General features: G+C 42.5%; 1 pseudogene; it reads right to left on the bottom strand.

Annotated features, from left to right (window-relative positions):
- Nucleotides 1–903: 903 nt before the first annotated feature.
- Nucleotides 904–13,263, bottom strand: part of LOC144790764 (eukaryotic translation initiation factor 3 subunit E-like) — a 29,568-nt pseudogene continuing 17,208 nt past the window's right edge.

Here is a 13,263-nt window from a genome sequence, read left to right as displayed (position 1 = left end):
CATCTATTAGTTTTGGTTTTGTGTCTTGAACCTGTCAGATTAACTTTGGCAGCATGACTATTATTTATAGACAGTACTGTTATAAAGCCTTGGTAATATCGGTTAATCTGTACAGACCTATTTTAGAGTCCAATAACATTCATAGTAAGATATCCTCGATATGTAATGTATACGTGCGAACAATATGCTCATATCGCGCTGTTATAAGATTAACATCTGCTAATAATATGTCATTGAATTCTAATGGGGGTATGAGTTATTCCCTCCTTTAAATCCTGGACTTCTGAGAAAGTATTAACAATTACTACTTAAATTTGAAGTTTTTTTGTCTTAAAAATGTTTTATTTATATCATCTAAAAACTACAATTCCCATCTACACAATTAGATCGAGGCATTGATCTCTTGACGACTTCGTTGACGAAGTAGGTCACTGGATGCAAATAAAACGGCAAACTAATGATTGGGCTTCGTTAGGGCTCCATATAGAATAGATATGAATCCAAATTACAAGTTTTTACAATATCTTTATTTCCGTAAAAGATCAAGGACTACATTTTCCATCGGCACCAGTAGTTCTTTTGATGACCCGATCTATACGCATTATGCACGCGCAACCAAGAAACGCCCATGCTACAGAAATACAATGGTGGAGTAGCGTCCGATCTGGTACCTCCATTCCAGTTCAGTCTCTTGACTGGGGGTACCGACTGACAGGTAAGCATTTACCGTTTGCTTTCTACTAGCGGTATAGACGCCTTTTTTACGAGTAAGATATAATTATGCGTGCAATCAGTCATCAGTTTACGCTATTTTGTTCGCCCATGAACGATAGATACTGGGTCTCTGGAAAGAGTTACGAAAGGTTTTTTGCCGGCTGCTTGTAAGTGGCCATTGAATTCAATCTACAAGTATGCCCACAGTTTGGCCGTTTGCGCGTCACGATGAAGTATGTTCTCCTGCACAATAAAGAAGAGAGACACGTAATACCAAGTGTAACATAGCATTCGAACTATTGACTATCAATGGTTTTTAACAAAGAGTACAGGTGTGTTTCTCCATTGTATATGAGAGATCTTGTGTCCTGCTTATCAGTAATGTGGCAATGATCGCTATTTACTACCATTTGCCGACACAAATGCTTTTTAAGAAGTTGTCTTCAGTCGGAGGCAATCGTTTGGGAGATAAAAACATAGATTTCAATTATCTACAATACGGTGTCTGAACTTGAGACAATGATAGATTTCTCATATTTTGATTCAGTCAGCCATCCGTTCCCTTCACGACAGTGGGTCTTTTACAGTCTGCTACACGTTTTGTGTTTTTTAGTTTTGGATATATTTACAAGTGTTGATGATTAAACAACATCAATTGTTTCCATACAAACTAGTATTGTTGGAATTTCTTTTGTAGAGGGGGGCCTCATAGAACATAACTTGAGCTGGTGCCGAGGGAGGTGAGGCTTACCCATTGGAAAGTAATGGTAAGCCCCAAATCTTTTCTAGAATAACCTGAATTCATATATTTCTTTGTGTAATTTTATGAGAGGGTGCTGGCACACAAGAAAATGTAATGTTTATTTTCCCTAGATGTAGTTTATCCATCGTACTTTCACAAGGGATTGAACATGATGATCACAACAGTAAAACTGTATGTATGATCTTTTCTTTATTGTGAATGCAGTGACAATAGAAACTTTGGTCAGAAGAAAGCCAGGGGCAGTCATCCCTTAAGGCTGAAACATGTCGACCGTCTAAGCAGTAATTAGTTTCAAACTGCACCATATATAAAAAAAGATAAAATTCTTTTTTTGCACTTTCACACTGGTTTTAATCGGAGAACTATGAGAGACGTATATGATCATCTGTCGTAAGAATAGCATACTATCTCACTAGTTCATCATTTTTAAATTAACACTCTCTTTTTTCACTAAATGAATATTTGCACTGCACCTCAGATATTACCTCTATCCACACTCTCCCAATAAACACAGTCATATTTGTTGTTTTCCCTTCTTGAAACAAGCATTACATAGGATACGGTTCTTTTTCTCTGTCTTCTCTGATTGTTAAGAGAGGCAGGAAGAAAACCGTTTGGATTCCCAGATGATGACACTGGGCACACGATTGTGTATTGATGGGATACGAGCTATCCTGAGGAGATCCTGAGTACTATTTCTTGTGTTATCCTTGCCTTCTTCTCTATTACACACTTGCAACATAATGAGTTGTCAGAGTTCAAAAGAGGTATATATTGTAATACTCTTTTCTTTTGGTCCTTTGGATTCTATTTGTTTTTGAATAGTATAGTAAGGGGGATTGAATCCAGTTAGGACTTTAAAATTCCCTCGGACCCTCGTATTTGTATTTATTTAATATGTATATAAAACATATTTAAACTTTACAGAAACACACAGTCACAGGATGATATCATCAGTGATGACATTTGAGATGTCATCAGTGATGTCACTGACCATGTCATGAATGATGTAATATGTGACATCATCAGCAGTACATTGCGGTGGCATGAGTTATAGTTAGCTCAACTAACTATAACCGCAGAATTTCTATGGTTTTGTTTGAGTGAAATGTCCAACTAACTATAACATCCCTGAAACCTATGGTTTTTTCAATGAATTTCCAAGGTTTTTTAATTGCTAATTTGTAACTATAACATCCCTGAATCCTTTGTCCTTTTCAGTGAATATATATATATATATATTAAAACATTCCACTTCATTACCAGAAGGAGCCCGAACTCGAAATGAGGATGAAATATTTTATTCGAAGCAGCGCTTGTGAAAATTTCAGGAACATGCTTCGGCTGTTCCAGCAGCCTTTGTCAACTTGAAAAGGTGTGTGATAACAACTAGGCATTTATCAATAAAGTTGCTCATTTCCGGCATTCTGGCAGTTTTTCCAGCTTTAAATTTGAAGGGCCATCCTCTTTGTCAGAGCAACTTCTGAACAATAAAGTTTGTTTTCCAAATAGCAATCCGGATTCTGGTAAGTGTGTGTTTATAATATACAAATGTCAGCGTTCACATTAATTGCAAAATACAGGCTTAATTATAAATTCATTTAAATCAGGGCAGGATATGGGAATATTAAATCGATTGAAAGCAAAGTTGCAGTCATAATTCATGAAAAGACAAGTGTCTCCAATGCCTGCACTAATAATGCAAGTTCCCTTGATGTAAAAGCCACAGTAATGCATCTGCTGATGATCGTAATTGTCATGCTGTTGAAACTTTGCAGATTAAAACAATCGCTGTTCAAAGTAAAGTTCCTCATTTACTCATGGACAATGCCACAAGTCCCGGCTCCAAGATATTAGATATCCTAGGCTCCCGGCAGAACTAAAAATCTGCAGTGGGCTGCCATTCAATACAATGATCGGGCCTCCAATCTTTTAGACAAACTCCAAGGTGTGGCTTTGTTGGTGCATTTAGACCGCCAGTGGTACAGGTCGTAGGAGAACACCACACACGCCCATCACATATGAAAGCACTCCACTTCATTAACAGAAGGAGCCCGCACTCGAAATGAGGATCAATTCTTTTATTCAAAGTGGCACTTGTGAATATATCAGGAACGCGTTTCAGCTGTCCCAGCAGCCTTTATCAACCTGGAAAAGTGTGTGATAACAACTAGGCATTTATAAATAAAGTTCACAGGTGTTGCGCATTTCTGGCATTTCTGCAGTTTTTACCAGCTGTAAATTTAAAGAGCAATCCTCTTTGTTAGAGCAATTTACGAAAAATAAAGTTTGTTTTCCAAACATACATATATATATATATATATATATATATATATATATATATATATATATATATATATATATATATATATATATATATATATATATATATATATATATATATATATATATATGCAAAAAGAGAAGCAGAGAACTCTGGGGAAGCGACGCGCTTGACCCTTCCAGGTAGGTCGCTGCCCCTCCGCACAGCACTGCCTGTGTCTCCCTGCCCAGCTGCCGCTGCTGAGGACGTTCGAGGCCCTCCTCCACCCGCAGGTTACCACCTGCACTTCCTCCCTGGTGGCCAGTGGTAGGCTGTAGGTTTGCTCATCCTCCATTGTATTGCCTGTATTTTCTTTAATTTTACCCGTTGTAGTGACTGCATTTTCATTGTTGTGTCTGTGACTGCTGTTGTCTGTCTCCCCGCTGCCTGTACGTGGTCTATGCCCAGCATTTCTGTGACCTTTTGCCTTCTGTGCCACTCGTTTCCCCCGTTTTTTGTGACCTATCTGCCCTTTCTTGGGACCTTTCTGCCCTCTGTGCCACTCGTTCCCCCCCATTTTTTCTGACCTTTCTGCCCTTTCTTGTGACCTTTGTGCCTCTGTGAAACTCGTTTCCCCCCGTTTTGGTGACTTCTGCCCTTTCTTGGGAACTTTCTGCCCTCTGTGCCACTCGTTTCCCCCCGTTTTTTCTGACCTTTCTGCCCTTTCCTGTGACCTTTGTGCCTCTGTGCCACTCGTTTCACCTGTTTTTTGTGACCTTTCTGCCCTTTCTTGGGACCTTTCTCCCCTCTGTGCCACCTGTTTCCCCCTGTTTTTTCTGACCTTTCTACCCTTTTCTGTGAACTTTGTGCCGCTGTGCCACTCATTTCCCCCTGTTTTTTGTGACCTTTCTGCCCTTTCTTGGGCCCTTTCTGCCCTCTGTGCCACTCGTTTCCCCCATTTTTTGTGACCTTTCACCCCTTTCTTGGGACCTTTGTGCCTCTGTGCCACTCGTTTCCCCCCATTTTTTTTTACCTTTTCTGCCCTTTCTTGGGACCGTTCTGCCTCTGTGCCACTCGTTTCCCCCCGTTTTTTTTCTGACCTTTCTGCCCTTTCCTGTGACCTTTGTGCCTCTGTGCCACTCGTTTCCCCCAGTTTTTTTGTGACCTTTCTACCCTTTCTTGGGACCTTTCTGCCCTCTGTGCCACTCGTTTCCCCTGTTTTTTGTGACCTTTCTGCCTTTCTTGGGACCTTTGTGCCTCTGTGCCACTCGTTTCCCCCCATTTTTTGTGATCTTTCAGCCCTTTCTTGGTACCTTTATGCCCTCTGCGCCACTCATTTCCCCTGTTTTTTGTGACCTTTCTGCCCTTTCTTGGGACCTTTGTGCCTCTGTGCCACTCGTTTCCCTCTGATTTTTGTGACCTTTTATGCCCTTTCTTGGGATCTTTCTGCCTCTGTGCCACTCGTTTCCCCCATTTTCTGTGACCTTTCTGCCCTTTCTTGGGACCTCTTAGCCTCTGTGCCACTCGTTTCCCCCTGTTTTTTGTGACCTTTTCTGCCCTTTCTTGTGACCTTTGTGCCTCTGTGCCACTCGTTTCCCCCCGTTTTTTCTGACCTTTCTGTCCTTTCTTGGGACCTTTGTGCCTCTGTGCCAGCCATTTCCCCCTGTATATTTGTGATCTTTTGCCCTTTTTGTGACCTTTCTGCCTTCTGTGCCACTCGATTCCCCCTCAATTGTTGGGCCCTTTTTGTCCTCTATTTCCTTCGTCGCCCCTCGCCCCTGCATCCCCTGCGGCCTCGCCCCCCTGACTGCCCATTCGCTGCCCCCACCTCCCACCTCCCAGCTGCTCCTCCCTCCCACTTCCCCATATAGGCCGGCCGCTGCGCGGTGAGGAGAGCGACCCTTGACCCTTCCAGGTAGGTCGCTCCCCCTCCGCACAGCACTGCCTGTGTGTCCCTGCCCCAGCTGCCGCTGCTGAGGAAGTTCGAGGCCCTCCTCCACCCGCAGGCTACCACCTGCGCCTCCTCCCTGGTGGCCAGTGGTAGGCCGTAGTTTTGCTCATCCTCCATTGTATTGCCTGTATTTTCTTTCATTGCTCCCGTTGTAGTGACTGATTTTCATTGTTGTGTCTGTGCCTGCCTTTGTCTTCTCCCTCGCTGCCTGTACGTGGTCCGTGCCCGTTCTCTCCCTCTGTTCCCCTCGCTGCACCCGTGTCTTTCTGCCCGGTTTCCCTTCTGCTCCCCTCGCTGCCCTAGTGTCTCCCTGCCTGGTTTTTACTTCTGCTCCCCTCGTGGCCCTCGTGTCTTTCTGCCCGTTTTTGCCTTCTGTTGCTTAGCTGCCCCTGCATTTCTGTGACCTTTCTGCCTTCTGTGCCACTCGTTTCTCCCTATTTTGTGACCTTTCTGCCCTTTTCTTGTGAACTTTTGCCTTCTGTGCCACTCGTTTCCCCCGTTTTCTGTGACCTTTTGCACTTTTCTGAACTTTCTGCCCTCTGTGCCACTCGTTTACCCCTCAATTGTTGTGCCCTTTGCCTTCTGTTTCCTTCGTCGCCCCTCACCGCCCCACCACTGCGTCCCCTGTGGCTTCGCCCCCCTGACTGCCCATTCGCTGCCCCGCCTCCCGCCTCCCAGCTGCTCCTCACTCCCACCTCCCCATACATGCTGGCCACTGCGCGGTCGTGCTGCTGGCGCGCGGCAAGCCCGTCTGCGCATGGACCGCACCCAGTGCTAGCACCCCTGGCCCCCGCACCCGCCATGACGACCGCCGCCACTATGATGCCAGCACTCTGCACCCTCTCAACCCCGGACGGACCCACAACCGCTTCAAGGCCGCCCCTAAATGCACACACGGTCCCTTCACCTGTCGGAACTTCAGCTACACCATCCTCAGAGCCAACGAACCACCCGCCAAGAAAGACCTCAACCACCTCCGATGCATACTAGTGAACACCCGCTCTGCACGCAAACACACCGTCGAGCTCTGGGACCTGCTCAACACAACTCCCCGGACGTCGCCTTCCTGACAGAGACCTAGTTGAACAACTCCTCCGCACCCGACATTGCCATAGCCATCCCAGACGGCTACAAGATCACCCGCAGAGACCGCACCAACGGAGTCGGAGGAGGAATCGCCATCGTCCACAAGAACAGCAACAGGGTCTCGACTAGGACCGATGACGCGCTCAGCACCGCCGAACACATGCATTTCCAGATCCACACAGACCCCAACTCCACCCTCAGAGGTACCTTCGTCTACCGACCCCCCGGACCCCGCCCCCAGTTCTGCGATTCCTTCGCTGACTTCATCAGCACGCACGCTCTGACCTCCACTGACTACATCCTCCTCGGAGACCTGAACTTTCACCTTGAGAACAACAACGACAGCAACTCCACAACCCTTATCGATAAACTAGCCAACCTCGGACTGAGACAACTTTTCACAACGCCCACCTACTCCGCCGGCCACACGCTCAACCCCGTCTTCTCCTCAAGCCCGCACGTCTCCGTCAGCCACACCACCGAACTCCTCTGGACCGACCACCACTGCATCCACTTCACCTTCCAGAAACCCACCACACACCACCGCACACAACAGATCCCCCGCTGCCACTGTAGCAAAATCACCGAAGACCAACTACATGCAAACCTCGCTCTGAACCCACCCACCGAACCCTCCAACACTGACGTCGCTGTCCACAACTTCAGACGCTGGATCGAGGACTGCGCCAACACCCTCGCCCCGCTGAAGAAACCCCCCCACAGAGACACCAGCAAGAGGGCCAGCTGGTTCACAGCAGAACTCCTAGATTCCAAGCAAGCCTGCCGGAAACTAGAGAAGAAATGGCACAGTGAACAAACTCCGGACAGCCACGCAGCACAGGATACAAGATCTTCCTGAGCATAAGCACACTTATTTAAGTGTTTGAGCATGGCATTTCTGTAACAAACAACTAAGCAAGATGGATAATAACTGTGTGTCTTATCTTCTCTCTTTCCATATTTGTTATTGTCATTTTCTCCACAGGTGCAATCTGGTTTCCCTAAATTATAGGGCAACCTCACACTTTTTCCTCTGATTGCATGTTTTACACCTTTTCACTTTCACGTCCTCACGTTAGAGTGAGCCTTAGCGCGCCCATACCGCCGAGGTTCAGTCCTGATGAATGCCAGGTAAATCATACCACGATGGCAGAAACATGCCGACCCCACTTATTTTATTGGGAAACTGCTGCACAATTTATTTAGCCCAATTTCCCACACTTTGTTTTTAGCGTGTCTGATTGGCCATCTAATAAAGTTATTTAGGACCACAATCCAGCCATTTTTAAACCACCAAATAACATTCTCACTTGTCAAAAAATCCAGCTCCACAGTAATTCTGGCGTCGCAGCACCCGGGGAGGCATTCGACCTCACCCGGTAGGGCCCGATGATGAAGCATGTCACCAACTAGGTTTGTGAGTGAGGGCTTTCTTAAAAAATCTAGAACGATTTTTCCGAACCTAGTAAGATTCCCCATGCTCGCTCCACTCCATCTACAAAGTCTGTAGATGAAAAAAGCCCCATGTTACTCCAACATGGAGACGGAGTATTTTAAATAATTTCAATTTCAATTTTAACTTTCAAAAAGTAAATTCTGAAGCAGGATTATCTGCTATGGTGTGTGGATCATTGAATGTTTTTACTCTCACTTGAGATTGTGATTATTGTGATTTTGATGATCATCATAATTATGACTATTAGTCATAATAATAATAGTAGTAGCAGTACTTTATCATGAATAATGCACCAAGCAATTGAAGCCCCAAATTATCAATATCAGAAGTATAAAGGTCTGAACAGGTAGGGGAACATATTAGTTACATTTCCCTTTAACTTCTTGTGCCGACATCTAAACATACATTGAGAGCATACAAATGTATTGAATGTCTCCATTTACAACTAGACTCATAACCATTGAAAGCTAAAAGTAACCATGTAACAACATCTTTTTTGCCTGTAGTGGGAAAGCACCCTAGTCCAAAAGGATGACAGACTGCTTTACAGGCCCATGTTTATCCACGTGTTCTTATGTTAACCTGTATATGTCCACATAATAAATACCATACTGATGGTCTCTCATTTTTCTAATTAATACCAAAAATGGACAGCTTATATCACAAGATGATAGAAGTCTTAACAGAATCTCTAGGAGTACTAGGTAAAGAATTTTCATCTGTACTCACAGGAAGATATAGAGCTTGGGTGTCCAAATTAGGTCCAAGAGGGTTTGATTAATGCCAGACTTTCAAGATATCCATGTGAAGGACATTTATTACTGTTATTTTAAAAGAAACTCAATTACATAGCCACTAGTTTCCCTGAAAACCTAGCATGCATCTGGGTGTGCTCAATCTACATTGGCTACGCCTGATACAAGGGGTTAAACAGAAGTGAGTGAGATATGAAAATCTTCGGGGATACATATTGGTCATGAGCAATTTTCAAATTGTAGCATTGAACAATACTGAAGTAAAAATGGTTTGGAGCAATAAAATATTAACTATTACAGGCAGCGGTTCATGCACAAGTGAGCAAGCGGGTGAAAAGCTAGAGACTATGTAGGATATGCTTGTCACAATTGCTGATTTTAAGGTAGCCTGCCATAATTTCTTTGGATAATAACTGAGGAAATGTGCAGCAGCTTGATTATAGATCTCGCTCAAGGTAGCTTTTTAATTGTCTGTTGAACGCAGACACATTGTATCGAATATATCCTTACAGTGTGCTTTGAGTCTGCCCCTTACTCATAATTAAGGCTCCCTGTTTTCCTTTTTTTCCTGATTTTTACAGATAAATACAGACAGAAAACCATTTATTTTCTTGTCTGTATTTATTTTTAAATGTGGATATATACGGAATTTGGGTGCTTTTTGAGTGATTCAAAAGACACTTTGCCATGACTGCCAGGCCAATATCTGTGTGGACTGATAGGCAATGAGGTTAAAAAAGAAATGAATTTTAGTAAAGAGGCTTAAACAGCAGTAGCTATGCTCAATATTGATACAGAAATGTGCCTAATTTCATATAAGTGCATTGATTTATCTTCTGCTGGTGTTCATATCACTGAAACCTGGCAGGCATTCAAGCATCACTGCATATTTATCGTTTAAATAAATGTGGAACTATACCAGTTACTGCTTTACTTTTTTCACAAAACCCAAAATAAATATGGATAAATACAGATAAAGTTGACAAAAAATAAATATGGATAAATACAGATGAAAATGACAAAAAAATAAATACCATGAAACTGGGAGCCCTACACATAATTCAATGGTTATCTTGTCTATCTAAGTTCCATGTAGAAGCAGGTCGCAATTTTGGAAGGGTTTTTAAACCATTCTTAGATGGACAGCTTTGTGGGTGCAAGCATGCGCACGGACGCAGACGTGGTATTAATCTTGGAAACCTTATTTTGCTTTAAGTAAATTCATTACATTGAGAGCACCATCTTGAAATGCATTCTCTTCAACTAAAATGTTTTATTTCAAAATGACCTTCATAGATGTACACACGAGTGTGCATGCATGTGGCCATTTTTTTCTGTTTTTTTCGTAATGTAAAGACAAAATCATTTCAAGATGGCCACTATTCATATATATATACAGCATAGCCACCCGGGCCAAAGAGTTTTAGTAAAGCAAATAGGTCTTTAGCATGTGTTATCGGCAAGGTTTATTACCTTTGTCAGTGCTTATTTTCTTTGCTGCCTGCTAATGATCTAAATGATATTTTGAGCCCATCAAGTAAAGAGCACTGATTGCAACCTATACACTTGTAAAGTTAGTTCTCAAAAAAAGGTACTGATTTATGGGTGATTTGATGATTTATTAATCAAGACATCATTCTCTGCTACTTCTTAAAAAGATAATTGTTTTAGAGGCCTTCCAAATGTATTGCTTTATAACGTCTTGAACAATCTTATCTGATGCTGGATCGAGCATAGAAAGAAATGAATGAAGAAAGACAGACCTGCCTCTGTAGTGTAAATCAGGTGGATTCGGTTAATCATGCCCCCTGGGGAGGCTCCTTTCATAAGGCACAGGGATTTTGCTGTCCATTTTGGTACATTTTAAGAATGTGAATGCCTCTACTAACTATAAAGTCAGTTCAAGCTCTTAAGAAGTGGCGATAAGTGCACCTCTGGTAGCAGTCATTTTTATTATGTTAATGTTTAATTGTCTAAAACTTTATTTATAAAGTTAGCGCTAAAACGTGTTAGATATGATGCATCAAGTTGTACAAAATACTTTGGATAGTGTATGTGTAGTATGTGATTTCAAACCTATGCTTGTGTCACATCAAATTAAAAAACATGAACAATTTCAACTAATTTCCAGAACCACGTCTTTCCTTCTTGAAATACAGGGTTCCACTCACGAAGCTTTGTGCCACATAATAATAATTTTTGCGGAAACACATCTGTTCTGTGATCTGAAACTCCTTAATCCCAAAATTAGGATCATCAGACCTTCTTTCCACCCACAACCTAGGACACTTATGCATACAATGCAACAGATTTCCTGATTGTTCATTGGAGTAATCTTCCAACAGGGAGCAGGGCATAGGCTTTGAGGTTCATGGCTGGTACCAGCAACATTTTGGAGAAAAGCAGAAACTCCTCAGTGTATATTCACAAAGATTTGACCAGTTTTGTCACCCCTTGGAAAGTTACTAAAGTCTCAATCAGGATTCATTAACCTTTTTACGGTGTGAAATAAATCAGTAGATCATGTTGTACGGATCAATTCCCCCGGCAAGTGGCAGTGAGCAGGGAGGATGAGGGAGGGTACAAAAAAACAGGTGCAAGTGCAGAGCAGAATGATGAAAGAGACGAGCTGGAGGTTGGGAGAACAACAGAGAGAGAAGGGGCAGGGCAGACATGTGCTGGAGAGAGCGGCACACAGATGACAGGGGGAATAAAGAAAAACAAACAAAAGTTCTGTCACGAAGTGGTGAAAAAGTAAAACAGGAAGGGCAGCTATTGAGTAAGAAGCAAGCAAATGAGAAAGTAAACTAATGATAAACAATCGGGTGCACCAAGGACCACTGTAAGTATTGATATTGTACCCGTACATCCTTTGACAATAGACAGCTGAATTTGTCTTTTGGCAAGACTTAAGAAAAATTTATCAAGACATATATTTCCACTTTTTATTATGTTTTACTATTTATTTACTGCCTTAAAATCTAATAAAAAAATTTGAACTAAAAAAAAAAAAAAATACATATATTTCCACATTTGTGTCATGCATACACCTTCAACTGCACAACATCCAGACAATTTTCTGGAGGATGGACCTTGAACCATGAATACAATGACATATCTACAATTTGCGTACAATCCCATGGCAATCACATCTCTGAAATCCTGAATATGCCCAAATCTGGGCAATTTATAGGTGTGAATCTACAACAAATATGTTTACAGATTTTCTGTGGATGAGACCTTTTGTTGCCACAGCTACTTATCTTCAGATTTCTGACAGTTAAGAAATCTTAGTATTTTCAAAATAGTATCTCCAAGTTCCAAAAAGATTCTACTTTGCAATAAATTTTCCGACTGACTCACTTAGATTAGAGCTACACTTACTAAAGGGTTCCTTTGTGGAAATCTACTGAAAGTTGCATGTTTCCTTCTATTTATTTTAATAGATATTCTGCATTTGTGTTTTCTGCTGCTCTGTAAAATGGTATTACTTCGTCTTCTTTACCGCGCTAGGCCTCTCCTGACTCTGTGTTAGGGAACTAGCCTGTCAGTGGAGCCTGTCCACAATACCAACGGCTGGGTAAGTCTCTGTAATGCAACAATACGTCCTCGGACACGGTGCCATCCCTTCATTAGCCCATACACAGTATGATGAGCATTATGCACTGAGGGCCTCATTTACAATATTTTGATGACCAGCAGCACAGCAAGCCTTCCTGCTGTGCTACGGTGCGTCAAAATAAACCGGCCAGATGGTGCCGTATCTACAGGATACAGCACATTCCCATTCTTATCCCCTGTGGGGGTGCACAAACAGCAGCTGTGCGCCAGCACAGACACCCTCTCATCATTTTGTACAGGGTGCCTGCACTGTGGGGATGATTGTTTTCCTGCATGAAGGGACACCTTTCTGCACAAAAGACAAACATTAAAGGCATTTTCCTCTTTCTAAGCATGCTGCAGAAGGCTACAGTGTAGAATTGTCCAAACAAATTGACAGATAATATTCACCAATGCATGTAGTGGGAATTACACTCTGGAATTGCAATATGCATTATAATGGTATAGTAATTAAACATATTCTTATTTAAACTTTTGCAAAGTCAGTCTAGAACATAGTTATGTGTTGGATTTTGAGATAGGTATGCAATATTGCATAGTTGACTACTGTTAATGCACTTAAAGCCTGTGCATATCATGAGTGCCGTGCTGAGGAGGTTCAGGGCGAATAAGTAATCACTCTACACTCTGTAGTCTACAGGGTTCAGGGACTAG

Source organism: Lissotriton helveticus, chromosome 11 (assembly GCF_964261635.1).
Source record: "Lissotriton helveticus chromosome 11, aLisHel1.1, whole genome shotgun sequence".
NCBI classification, from domain to species: Eukaryota; Metazoa; Chordata; class Amphibia; order Caudata; family Salamandridae; genus Lissotriton; species Lissotriton helveticus.
Note: the sequence above shows the minus strand (reverse complement) of the source record. Positions and strands in the feature narration are given on the sequence as shown.